Source organism: Mesocricetus auratus, unplaced genomic scaffold (assembly GCF_017639785.1).
Source record: "Mesocricetus auratus isolate SY011 unplaced genomic scaffold, BCM_Maur_2.0 Super-Scaffold_100006, whole genome shotgun sequence".
Lineage (NCBI taxonomy): Eukaryota > Metazoa > Chordata > Mammalia > Rodentia > Cricetidae > Mesocricetus > Mesocricetus auratus.
This window is the reverse complement of record NW_024429190.1, coordinates 64582096-64596417: the sequence shown is the minus strand read 5'-3', so window position 1 is coordinate 64596417 and position 14322 is coordinate 64582096. Positions and strand designations below refer to the sequence as shown.

Sequence of the window (14322 nt, the reverse complement as noted above, 5' to 3'; positions counted from 1 at the left end):
TATGCCAGCACCATTTGTTGAAGATGCTTTCTTTATTCCATTGTATTTTTTAGCTTGTTTGTCAAAGATCAGATGTTCGTACGTGTGTGGGTTAATATCCGGGTTTTCAATTCGATTCCATTGGTCTACCTGTCTATTTTTGTGCCAATACCAATCTGTTTTCAGGACTATAGGTCTATAATAGAACTTGAGGTCAGGGATGGTGATGCCTCCGGACGTTGCCTTGTTGAACAGGGTTGTTTTGGCTATCCTGTGTCTTTTGTTTTTCCATACAAAATTGATTATTGTTCTTTCAAGGTTTGTGAAGAATTGTGCTGAGATTTTAATGGGGATTGCACTGAATCTGTAGATTGCTTTTGGCAGGATTTTACTACATTGATCCTACCTATCCGAGAGCATGGGAAATCTTTCCATTTTCTGAGGGCTTCTTTAATTTCTTTCTTTAAAGATTCAATGTTCTTGCGATACAGGTCTTTCACTTGTTTGGTTAGCGTTATCCCAAGGTATTTTATGTTGTTTGTGGCAATTGTAAAGGGTGATGTTTCTCTGATTTCTTTTTCAGCCCTTATATCATCTGTATATAGTAGGGCTACTGATTTTCAGTTCCAGATGGCCTCAGTGAAGAATTCTACCAGAAATTCAAAGAACAGCTTATACCAATTCTTCTCAAAGTATTCCACACAATAGAATCAGAAGGGTCTTTGTCAAACTCTTTCTATGAGGCTTCAATAACCTTGATCCCCAAGCCACACAAAGATACAACTAAGAAAGAGAACTTCAGACCAATATCCCTCATGAACATTGATGCAAAAATACTCAATAAAATACTGGCAAATCGGATCCAAGAACACATCAAAACAATCATTCACCACGATCAAGTAGGTTTCATCCCAGGGATACAGGGATGGTTCAACATATGAAAATCCATCAAGGTAATCTACCATATAAATAAACTGAAAAACAAAAATCCCATGATCATCTCACTAGATGCTGAAAAAGCCTTTGACAAAATCCAATACCCCTTCATGATAAAGGTCTTGGAGAGATCTGGGATAACAGGGACATACTTAAACATAATAAAAGCTATATACAGTTAACCAACAGCCAACATTAAACTAAATGGACAGAAACTCAACGCAATTCCTCTAAAATCAGGAACAAAACAAAACTGTCCACTCTCACCATACATGTTCAACATGGTACTTGAAGTTCTAGCTATTCCTATATGACAACAAAGGGGGATCAAGGGGGTACAAATTGGGATGGAAGAGGTCAAACTTTCACTGTTTGCAGATGATATGATAGTTTACATCAATGACCCAAAGAAGTCTACCAGGGAACTCTTACAGCTGATTAACACCTTCAGCAAAGTGGCAGGCTACAAGATCAACTCAATACAATGTAATTTTCTAAGAATTAGATTAGAATACTTTTGTAGTGGAACAGTCTCTGTTTAATCACCTCCTTTAATTTACTGATCCTGTAGCTAATTTTGTCAGTCATTGAGTAAATCCATGCTAGCCTTGTGGATAATGGTCCACTTATTGAGATATGTTTGAGAATTCTAATAATAGCACCTACCATAGGCCTGGACTTGGAACTATATTGTCTGTCTCAGATCATTCTGACCTCTGCAGTAAAATGTATGCAGTTTGTCATTGGAACTATATACCAATCAGTAGGATATTTTCCCCAGATCTAATGTCATCTGGGGAAATTTTTCAAAAACCACTTTCAAATTATTTACAATAGATTGCAAATAATCCTTGCAGTGATTAATGTATTCATCAAATCAGTTCCAATTCAGCCCCCAGATATTGTAATACTTTTTAAACTGCCTGACAAACCTCATAAAAAGGAGTGTTTTGCTACTTGTGAACATCTATTTGCCACATTCACTGAATTTCTGAGCTACAGAAATGACACAGTATAGTAAACATTTTCAGTGTAGTTTGAATCCCCTGAACCCACATAAAGTCAGGCATGTTGTTGTATGTGTCTGTAATGCCAGCACTCTCATCAGATATAGAAGGCAGAAATAGGAAAATCCTGTTGGCCAGCAGCAAAACAAATCAAACAAACAAATATGAAACTCAGTCTCCAACTGGAGAGGCACCACAATAAATACCTGTAGTTCTCACCATTCTACACATTCACTCTGGAATGCTTAAACATGCATTCTCACACGTAATTTGGCTCAGATATCCTCTAACACATACAGAACACCCAAGGAAGGAGAAAGAGAACTAGATAGAGCTGGAGGAAGAAATTTCCAGTCTCACAACTATTATAATGTGATTAACGTTCAAAATTCTGCATGTAATTTTGCCTGCTCTTAGTGACTAAAGATCTATATATCTTCATTAACATTATTAGACTTCTAAAACAAAAGTTATTGTCTCATGAAAAGACAATGGTTGCATAGCTTTGAATTCATGTAAATAAAAAATAGCATGAACAAAACATATGCAACCAAAACCACAGAAAATCTAAGCAGGGAGATGGGAGGTGGGTACACAATCCTACCCAAAGCCAAGGAACTACTGACAATTACTAGCTTGTGAGAGGGGAAGACTGTACCCCCTTCTATGTTAATCAGTTTCTCCTGGCAGAACACACATCCAAGAATATTTGGAGTCCATAAATTGGTCTTCAAGATTCTTTTCTAAAGGGCATCCAGATGAGTGGTGAAGGATGGGGGTACTTTAGGAAAGATTGAGGTAGGGAGTGAATATGATTAGAGTACATTATATGCAACTCCCAAACAAATGAAAAAAAGGAAATGTCAGTTTCACTCATTGTAGTCATAGTCACCAGGGACTGAAGATGTAATTCCAGTAGGCAGATATTGCTGGCCTGTTCTGAGTTTGTTTGTCCACAGCATTGATCTACAAAGAACATATGTCTTTTGGGGTAAAGTTGACAAAGAAGGTTTACTATTGTGTTTTAAAACCTACACTGTCACATCTCTGGAAGCATTGGGACTTGAGAGAATGGAGCTGGTAAGTGAGGCAGGCTGAAGTTTCATTCAATAGCCAGCTTTATTCAAAGAATCAGATAAAGTACACTGCGAGGGGTAACAAAGGTCATGAACAATGATCACATGTATTCACGCTATATGCCATCGTAAAGACAAGCTGTGTGTGTGGCAAAAACATGCCTTTCCACAGAGTCACAGAAAGGTCACTTTAAACATTGTCTGTATAACAATAGCAAGCAACTAGATACACTCCTTCTGCTACATGTTTCCTGTAATTGTAGAAACAATGAGGTTAATTCTGTATCATCAGGAATAAATTCTTCAGTCTCAATGTGTAAGATGACTCTCTCTACATACTGACAATCTGTCACTATAACAAGAGGCTCTGTAAAGTCTTTAAGTACCATGAGAATGGTGTACAACTTTGCCATTTGTACAGAGTTGTAAGGGCTTTTAAATACTTTACTTAGATTTCCTGATTTATAACCTACCTTACATGTCTTGTTTGCATCAATGTAGAATGTAAGAACTCCAGAGACTGGTGTTTTTCTTATAATATGTGGAAGAACACAAATTGTTTTCTTCATGAATTTGACTCTGTCTGTTTTAGGATAATTGTCACTTATCATTTCCAAAAAGTTACTGTAAGCACCTTGCCAATATTCATTATCCTTCCATAGGGAGGAAATTCCCTCATTTGTTAAAGGACAATAGTCTCTACAAGGTCCCTTACAGTCAGTTGACAAAGCCTTAACTTACCTTTTAATATCAAATCAGAGACCTTTTCTATATATGTCTTCAGTTTTTTATTCTGTTCATGTTGAAGAAATACACATATTAGTATGGTGTCTTCTCTCTGCATTAATATTCCAAAGGAGTATGCTCTAGATGACAAAATAACCAGAATGCAGTCTAGTCTTGGATCCACTCAGTCCACATGTGTTTCTAATATTTGCTTTTCTAACCATTCTAATTCTTTTTCAGTGTCAGATGATAATATTCATGGGCTGTTTAATTCCTTATCTCATTTTAGGGTCATTTTCAGGTGTTTTTTACATTGTATATAATTATGTAATATATAAGGCTAAGATAGTGTCTTCTTGACATTAAAATTATAAAACTTAAACTATTTTTCTTAATATAGTTATGAAATTGTCTTCGGGACTACATCTGAGACTCTGTCCTACTAGATACAGATGTTTGTGTTAGTGATTGAAATTACTTTCTTCCTTTTCTTTAAGTTAGAAACAAGCTTGTTTCACATGTCAACCCCAGCTCCCTCTCCTTCCCCTCCTTGCCATCCCCCCACAGTTTCCCCCCGATCTCCACTCTAATCCCCAGGAAGGGTGAGGCCCTCTGTGACAGATCTCCAGAGTCTGTCATGTCATCCAGAGTAGGGTCTAGGCCCTCCTTCAGGAGTCCAGACTGAGAGAGCATCCCTCATTGTGGGATGGACCCACAAAGTCTATTTGTACACCAGGGATAAATACAACCGAAGGCCCCATGAATTACCTAGGCCTCCTCATTGACACCCACATCCAAGGGGTCTGGGTCAGTCCCATGCTTTCCATGCAGCCATCAATCTCAGGTCCAAGAGCTCTCACTTGTTCAGGTCAACTGTTTCTCTGGATTAAACCAGCCCAGTCTTAACTCTTTGCCAATCAGTTCTCCCTTTCTGATACTGGATTCGGGGAGTTCAGTCCAGTATTTATCTGTGAGTATTTGCCTCTGCTTTCATCAGTCACTAGATGAAAGTTCTGTTTCCCAGACTCTCTGGCAAATGGATTGTATGCTGGCATTCCCCTGGTTCATGTCTAAAATCCAGAATTGAGTGAGTACATACCATGTTTCTCTTTTTGTGACTGGGTTACCAGACTCAGGATAGTTTCTTCTAGTGCTGTCCATTTGACTGCAACTTTCAAGATTACATTTTTTCCCACTGATAGTACTCCATTGTGTAAATGTACCACATTTTCTCTATCCACTCTTAAGTTGAGGAGCATCTAGGTTGCTTCCAGGTTCTGGCTATTACAAACAATGCTGCTATGAACATAGTGGAATAGACATACTTGTATGAATGTGCATTTTGGGGAATATACCCATGAGTGAAATTGCTGGGTCTTGTGGTAGACTGATTCCCATTTTCCTGAGGAATCTCCATACTGATTTCCAAAGTGGCTGTACAAGTCGGCACTCCCACCAGCAGTGCAGGAGTGTTCCCCTTTCCTCACATACGCTCCAGAATAAACTGTTATTGGAGTTGTTGATTTTAGCCATGGTATCTCAGAGTTGCTTTGATTTGCATTTCCCTGATGGCTAGGGATGTTGAGCAATTTCTTAATTGTCTCTCATCCATTTTAGAGTCCTCTACTGACAATTCTCTATTTAGTTATGTACCCAACATTTTGATTGGACCCTATGGTGTTTTGAAGACTTGCTTCTTGAGTTCCTTATAAATTTTGGAGATCAGCCCTCTGTCAGATGTGGGGTTAGTGAATATTTTTCCCAATCTCTGGGTTGCCTTTTTTGTCTTGCTGCCTGTGTCCTTTGCCTTACAGAAGCTTTTCAGTTTCAGGAGGTCCCATTTATTAAATGTCAACCTGAATGTCTGTGCTACTTGTGTTATGTTCAGGAAGCAGTCTTCTGTATCATTTCATTCAAGGGTGCCTCCCACTTTCTCTTTTAAGAGGATCAGTGTGGCTGGATTTATGCTGAGGTCTTCATTTCATTTGGACTTAAGTTTTATGCATAGTGATAGACATGGATCTATCTGCATGTTATCCTCCAGTTATCCCAACACCATTTGTAGAATATGCTTTCTGTTTTCCATTGTAAAGTTTTAGCTTCTTTGTCAAAGATCAGGTGTTCATACTTGTATGGGTTAATGTCAAGGTGTTCAATTCAATTCCATTGGTCTATCTGTCTATTTTTGTGCCTATACCAAGCTGTATTCAGGACTATAGCTCTGTAATAGAGCTTGAAGTAAGGGATGGTGATGCCTCCAGATGTTGCTGTGTTGAACATGGTTGTTTTCGATATCCTGGGTCTTTTTTTTCATGTAAAGTTGAGAATTGTTCTTTAAAGGTCTGTGAAGAATTGTGCTGTAATTTTAATGGGGATTTTGTTAAATCTGTATATTACTTTCAGTAAGATTGCCATTATTACTATTTTGATCCAAATTATCCAAGAGCATGGGACATCTTTCCATTTCCTGGTGTCTTCTTTAATTTCTTTCATTAAAGACTCATAATTCTTGTTTTATCAGTGTGTTATAGCATGCCCTTCTACTCCAATAATTATCTGTAGGTGAGAAATTCCTTGTATTAGTTTTTGAAGATCATTAAGTTTCTGGGAAATGTCTCTTCTGATCTGTATTTTTTGTTATAATTTTCTGTAGATCTATTTTATAATATAAATAATTAATGGAATCTCCTCTTTGCAATTTTTCTGTGCCAACTTCTAATTTTCAGTGAGGTAAAATTTCCTTTACTGCCTCAAACATCTTTTGCAATGTTCTTGTTTTTGAATCAGCCAGCAGTATGTCATCCATATAATGGTAAATTATGTATTGTGGAAATTGTTTGTGAATTATTTCCAAAGATTTTGGCACAAAATACTGCAATAAAGTAGGCCTATTTAAAAGTTCCTATGTCAAATCCTTCTATTGAACTATCCCAACTGGTTGAGAATTGTTATAGGTTGGCTCTGTGAAGGCAAATTTTTACCTATCTTTTTCTTGTAAAGGTATAGAGAAGAAGCAGTCTTTTAGATCCATTACTATAATAAACTGTCCTTTAGTTATTAGAGAAGGCAGTGGTGTTGCAGGCTATAGAGAGCCAATAGGCTGAAGTACTTTATTGATGGCTCTCTGATAAATAAGCATCCTCCATTTACCAGACTTCTTTTTGATAACAAATATAGGAGAATTCCATGGACTTGTATATTCTTCAATATGTCCATCATTTAGCTGTTTCTGAGCCAGCTATTCTAAATCCTCTAACTTCTCAGAGGTCCATAGGTCATTGCCCTACCCAGACAGATTCATCTGTTAGCCATTTTAAGGGCAGTGCTTTTGGTTCCTCTGTAGATGTGTTTCTGTACAGCCTGTATGTTTGGCATGTTTACTGTAGTACCTTACAATATTTTTCTACCACTAAGAGCTTGCTTATGATTCATATCTGACACAGGAGAAATATTAATCTCAGTATGCCATTGTTGCAATAAGTCATGACTCCAGAGATTTATAGCAATATTTATGACATATGGCCTCAGTCTTCCTCTTTGTCCTTTGTGACCTATATATCAATCCATCTCTTTCTCTGTTTTACTTGATATAGGGTTCTAATCCCTAATAATTAAATATTTACTTCTTCTAAGGGCCATCTTGAATTATGTTGATGACACCAGCATCAGTGTGTAAACTTCTAATAAATACCTTATTATTCATTTTAATTGGTAATTTGGGTCTGTGATCCTGTATAGAAGTTTGCCAAAATATTCATTTTATTGTTACCTCCAGTTACAATTGATGCCCCCTCACTAGATAATCTATCATCCAGAATGCTATTATTCTTTACAATAAGCAGTGGATCTTCTAATTTCCCTGGGAGAAACTGTCCTCCACAGTGGCTGGGAAACACCAGACTACTTTCAACATGGGGGCCTTTGTGAGGTTCCTTGAGGAGTTTTTTGATTGTAAAGGGTTACCTTGTCTGTCTGTGGTCAACCTGCATTCATTGGTCCAGTATCAGCCTTTGCCACATTTCCTTCATAATCCAGAAGGCTGAGGACTTCTGTTTGAATCCTTCCTAGGAGGAGCATTATTTCTAGGAATGCTTTGCCTACAATTCCTACTCAGATATTCAATTCTACTACAATTAAAACATCTGGCATTACAATGTCTTTTTCAACTGCTGGAGATTGCTACTCCAACCCAAGTTTGTATCTCCTCGTGGTTAAGGCATTTGGCATCTTGGTGCCTCATTAGGCTTTTAGAAATTGCCTTTCCTACCCAGGGTTTCTGTATTTTGATCATTATACTCAGTATTAGCTGTATACAAGACCCAGTTGTCCAATGATGCTAATCTGATTTTTAATGGCCAAAGTAACTGTTTGCATTGTGGATTTGCATTCTCATAAGCTAGAGATTCTATAAGGAGTCACCTAGAATCTGAATCAGTTACCTGTAATTCTATTGCTCTGAAAAATCTTTGTAAAAATTCAGGGCGTCTTTCTCTATTACCCTTTATCACTTTGGTATATGGTTCAATTTTTTATCCTGGTTCATGAATTTTATTCAAAGCATTTAGAGCTGCTGGATGGCATAAAGACGATGTGATCATCATATTCAGCCTGAGTCTGTAGTCCTGCATAAGCACCTTCACAAAGAATTTTGTCTCAGGGGGCTTCATTACCTTTCTTTAGGCCTTGAAGCTTCATGCCCTTTGCTTCCTACCTCCATATAGCTCTCCATTGTATTTTAGACAAATTTTCTAGCACTGCTGAAATCAAAAGACTCCAATATTGGTGATTGCCCAAGTGTTTAACAGTTCTCTGATATATGGGGATTGGACTCTGAAAGAGACAATGCTTGCTTGATTCTTTTGAGTTCTTTCATTTGTATGGGTTCCCATTAGTAAGCAATGGAACCATTAGGATTCCTCTTCATTTTTTTCAGTTATAGATACTGGGAAAGTCATAGGACATGGCATAACAACCTTAGAAAGATCTTCCTGGTGTCTTTGAGGTGTAGGTAAAGCTCTGTCATGACTTTGTCCTAGAACTGCTGAATCTGATGTATCAGATTATAAGTCATCTAAGAAATGCAGTTTAATGACCACTATTGTTCTGAGTGATTGAATTTCCTTAGTCAATAATTTTTCTAAGGATCTAGTAGAGTTTGCACTTTCCTTGGTTCTTCAGTTACGTATAATTTCAAGCATGTAATACTATTATTTCTAGAGACCTGAATGGTGTGTAAGTTGTCTTCTAGGATATTGTCCTATCAGCCAGTTATTCATTATTTTCAGATGTGGAATGAATTGTGTCAGTAAGTTTGACAATCTGATTTTCCAGTTTTTGAGTTTTATTAGTGGAGTCACAAGACATAAAATGAGTTGTTTCTGCAAGCCTGATAATGTCCTGCTGAATCAATTCTATTTTGGCATTAAGGGCAGTGGGCAGGGAATCAATTATGTCGTGTAAGTTGTTATGTTTCAGTTCTACTTTGCTAGATATTAACCCATTGACCTGAAGATTTTGAATTTTGGTCTCTAATTTACCAATAGTTTGCACAACTTCCCTGCTTTCTGCCCTATGATCAAGCCCTCTTTTCCAGGATATTATGTGGATTATGAAGCTAATTGTTAGCATTAGACCTAAATATATTTGAGACATGATATAATCCTCTCTCATGATGTCATTCATGTAATAAGCAATGAGATCTCTAATATTCTGCATCGTAAGATTTTCTGCCATGGTATAGAGTAGGTAATCTTATCACAAACTTAACTACCAGAATGCAAAATTTACCTCCAATGATCTCCAGTTGAGAAAAGAACATTTACTTGCAATGACTATGCTTGGAGAGCAGGTGGCGCAGGTGTTCTGCCAAACACAGCTCCTCTGCAGGTGCTGTGTATTATCCCCCTTCGGATCTGAAAACTGCTAGGTAGTTCTTGCCAAAGTTAGTGAGGAGGGTTATATTAAATGGAAGGGAAAGAGCCCCTCACAGATTGTGGGAACCTGCAGTGCTGGAGTGCTGTGGAACCTTATGAGCAGGAAGGAAAAAATGTCGCATTGTAATTGGGATGTGCCTTTCAGCAGCCACTGATAGTGGCATGGCTTGCCATCAGGGGAAGTCGAAGTGTTTAGCAGCTGTTGAGGGTGTCCGTTATGCATGCTTCCTGGGGACAAAGGCGCATCAGTCTGGTATGATGGAAGTGCTGATATCCTGTTGCTTGGGAGGGCTCTGGAAATGCACTCAGGGTATCCGGGTATGCCCGAGATCTTTGGTGCCAGATGAACAAAAGGGTTGGAACCTGGTTGAGCAGAAGAAAACTGTGCCAAGTAGGAGAACACGACTGACTCGGAAAACCCTGGTGACTTAGGACAGCCTCCGGGGGCACCGAGACACACAGTGCCTTAGGTTACCCACATACATAGGCGGCCTCCACCTGTCCAGGGAAGGAGGCTGAGGACTGGGAGAAATATTAAACTACATAAAATATGGATGTCCTATAATATTTTATTGAAAGAGAAATTGCTTACTTGAAAAGCCAAGAAAGCTGAAAACCAAAGGTCTGCACACTACTCTCCAGGTAAAAATCAAAACCCAAAGAGAGGGAGTCCCCTCCCCCTAGCTCTATTTGCCTCCTGTACATTCTATGTATCAATGACCACATCCACATGGGAGTGGTTAGCTATACAGATATGTAAAATCTCTCCCTAAAGTGCTACATAACCATAGGAGACAATGTAGCACTGACAATAAATAAGTTTAAAGTCAGAAAAGGACCTTCCCAATACACAGACACCTTTTTTAGTTTCTATTCAAATAGCTGTTTTCTTTCTTTGCATCTCAAGATAAATTAAGGGCTATCCAATACTGTCTCTCTTATCAGAGATTTAAATAGATTAGTAAGGGAATAATTAGGTTTTTCCAAAGTTGTGTGCAGGTAATTAATAGTCTCTAATAATTTTTGGAAGTCATTGAGTGTTTTAAAATTGTCTAATGGACATTTGCATGGTGAGGCAGTTTTGCAATTAGTACTTGTTCTAGTAACTAGTTGCCCCAGATATTACACAGGGTCTGGCCATTGTACTTTGTCGTGTGTAATAATAAGCCCATGTTTATGTAACACATCCTGAATTGTGTCATACATGGATTGTAACTCTTTCTCTTTGGGGGTGACTAATAGGATATCATCTATATAATGAATAATATTGAATGCAAACAGGAAATAAAAGGAAAGGTAAATACATAGTTGCTCTTATGCATGGTGAAGGAGAAAGTTTATTATACATATATGAGAGAAGATAGCCAAAGGCAGAGACAAGGACATCTGGGAGAGTCCATAGAGGTCATGACAGACTGAGCTACATCTTGTGAGAACAGCAGAGGAGAAGGGAGACAGGAGACAGGAGAACCAGGTGAAGCAGCCAGGAGGTGAAATAACAAAAAAGAATGGGTAGCAAAAATGCTTGTATTATATCAGGAAGGGCAGCCCAGTGCCCTGGGCTGGAGAGTGCAAGAGAGGGTGCAGAGTTTGTGAGTCAGGAGAGCCCAGTAACCGGTAGGAACTGATGGACACAAGGAAAACCTGGCTTTGAAGAGTTGAATAGGCACCTTAGTCATTTGTCCTAGGTTTGAAACTTAACACATATAAGTCCTCACATGCTCTTCCTGGATTTTACAGATACATAATAGGGGTTTTGCCATGCCTTGAGGATAAACAGGCTACTGATATCAGAGCTGCAATTCTTTATGATTGGATGAAGGAACAGAAAAACTAAAAATTAGCTTGTTATCTGGAAAAATATGTATGGAATAAAAGCAATGTTTTATAAATGCAAAACTATTAAAGGCCAATATTTAACAAGGTTGTAAAGCTCCTATTGGCCACTTGGTGGCAATAACGTTTCATAAATCAAGTACCATCTCCATTTGCCAGATTCATTTTTAATGATGAAACCAGGAGGATTCCCGGGAGAAAAAGAGGGCTCTATGTGCCCATTCCCCCACTGTTTTCAAACAACCTTGTGAAGAGTCCATACCTTTCTTTTGAAATAGACTATTGAGATATCCAAGCAGGGTTTCTGAATTGTTAGGGAATTTTTGGCTCCTCTGAAAATCCCAAACCATGCTCATGTTCTTGTCAACATGGGGATATAGGTTTCATAATTGTTTGTAATTCTTTTTCTAATCATTTTCATTTTGATAATCCCATCTTACCATTAGCAACTGTAATTGTGAAGAATGGGTAGTATTAGAGGTAAGAATATAGATTTCTGCATGAGGTTGTACTTGAAAGTCTCTTTCCCAAATATTTATAGTAACATGAGTAACATAAGGCTGGAGGACTTCCATTATGTCTTCTTGGCTAACACATTGAAATTCTGTAGCATTCTGTTTCATCTTGATAGAGCTCATATTTCCAAACCCTGCCAGGGTTGAATTTACCCCCGATAACAGACCATTCAGGTGGCCATTCTTCCATTGTTATAATAGAAATATCAGTTCCATAACCGATTGATCCTACAAATACTTTTCTTCTTATTTTTGTATTTAGTTTTTTAAATTTTTTTATTTTTCAGTTTAAATTTAGATAAGAAACAAGGTTGCTTCACAAGTCAGTTCCAGGTCCCTCTCCCTGTCCCTCCCCTCCTCCCGTGCCCTTCCCCCAACCCCCCATTATTTTCTCATTTCCCCAGGGAGGGTGAGGCCCTCCATGGGGGTGTCCATAGTCTGTCATTTCATATAGGGCAGGGCCTAGACCCTTCCCCAAGAGTTCAGGGTGAGAGTGCACCTCACATTGTTGGATGGGAGTCCAAAGTCTGTGTGTATACTCGGGATGGGTACTGATCTGCTGCCCAAGGCTCAATAGATTACCTAGGACTCCTCACTGACACTCACATTCAGGGGGTCTTGATCAGTCCCATGCTGGATTCCCAGGCTGATGCCTGGGATTCAAGAGTTAACCTTTGTCAGGTCAGCTGTTTCTGGGGGTTAAACCAGCCCAGTCTTAATCTCTTTGGTCATCAGTCCTCCCTCTCTGTTACTGGCTTTTTTGAGTTCAGCTCAGTGCTTAGCTATGGGAGTCTGCCTCTTCTTCCATCAGCCACTGAATGAAGGGTCTGTTTCCCAGATTCTCTGGCCATGGGATTGTAGGCTGGCACTCCCCAGATCTATGTCTAAAATCCATATATGAGAGAGTACATGCCATGTTTCTCTTTTTGTGACTGGGTTACCTCACTCAGGATGGTTTCTTCTAGTGTCATCTATTTGCCTGTGAATCTCAGGATTCCATTGTTTTTTTTTTCTGCTGAATAGTACTCCATTGCGTAAATGTACCAAATTTTCTCTATCCACTCTTCAGTTGAGGGACATCTAGGTTGCTTCCAAGTTCTGGCTATTACAAATAATGCTGCTATGAACATAGTAGAACAGATTTCTTTGTTGTATGAATGGGTATCTTTTGGATATATGCCTAAGAGTGGAGTTGCTTCTGGTTTCTCTTCAGATCGTATAAATCTTTCACCTTTTCTTCTTATTTTTAAATCCACTAATGGTTTATTATTTTCTTTTAGTAAGGGTCTTAAGGTGAGAGTCTTATTTGTACTACTGAAGACTCCCTTATTAACCATATTTTTATGAAGGGACTACATAGACAATAATAATAACTACAATCTTTTTCTCTCACTTTAAATGTTCAATTAGTTGGCACTGTGATTGGGACTGAAATTGCTCCCATATATTAATCATCAATGACTCCTGTATGATTCCTTTTCTGTATAAACTACAGCAAGCCAATGGAAGTCTACCTGTTTGAGGCAGTATGGGTCCCCAATATCATTTATCTAACTTGAAAGGATCTTGAAGACAGGAAATGGCAATACTTTAGAGCAAGTATTATTAATAGCAGTACTTCCTTGAGTAACAGCTTGTAACAAAAGAATAGATTTGATGGGGGGAATTCCTTCTGTGTAAATCTCTCTCTTACTGGCTAATGAATAAAACACTGTTGGTCAATGGGGAAGCAAGATCGGTGGGACTAGGGGAGAAGGAAGATTCTGGGAAATGGAGGCAAGACAGTCACCATGTGATCCGGGGAAGAGAGGACGTGTCAGGATGCCGTCCTCAAAAAATATAAGTCCTTATAGAAATATATATTACTAGTCATGGGTTAATAGTTAAGACAAAACTAGTCAATGAGAAGCCCTGGACATTGGCCAATGGCATTGTAACTGATAGAGTCTCTATGTGTTATTTTGGGGGCTAAAGAAGCTATGGGACCCAGGAAAGAATCCCTCAACACAGATTGATTACAATCTAAAGCTGGCATAAATGCTATTGTTTTATTTGTAAACACTCTAATTTTGTGGTGCCTTTATGGATCCCATCATTTGTTGACTGGCACTGTTTTTGGTGTTAGGCAATGTATTGCAATCCTTATCATATTTAGACCGGAATTTCTTTTTTGTAATGTTTTTATTTAAATTAGAAACATGAATGCTTTACATGTCAATCCCAGCTCCCTCTCTCACCCCTCCTCCCTTGTCCCTCTACCAGCCTCCCAGCTCCCACAACCAATCCCCACATCATTCCCCAGGGAGGGTGAGTC

The 14322-nt window shown here is 38.5% G+C and overlaps 1 protein-coding gene across 1 annotated transcript in view; it reads left to right on the top strand.

The window, feature by feature from the left end:
• Positions 1-14322, top strand: part of LOC101843125 (UDP-glucuronosyltransferase 2B17-like) — a 28142-nt gene that overhangs the window by 6490 nt on the left and 7330 nt on the right. The gene's annotated exons all lie outside the window — the stretch shown is intronic.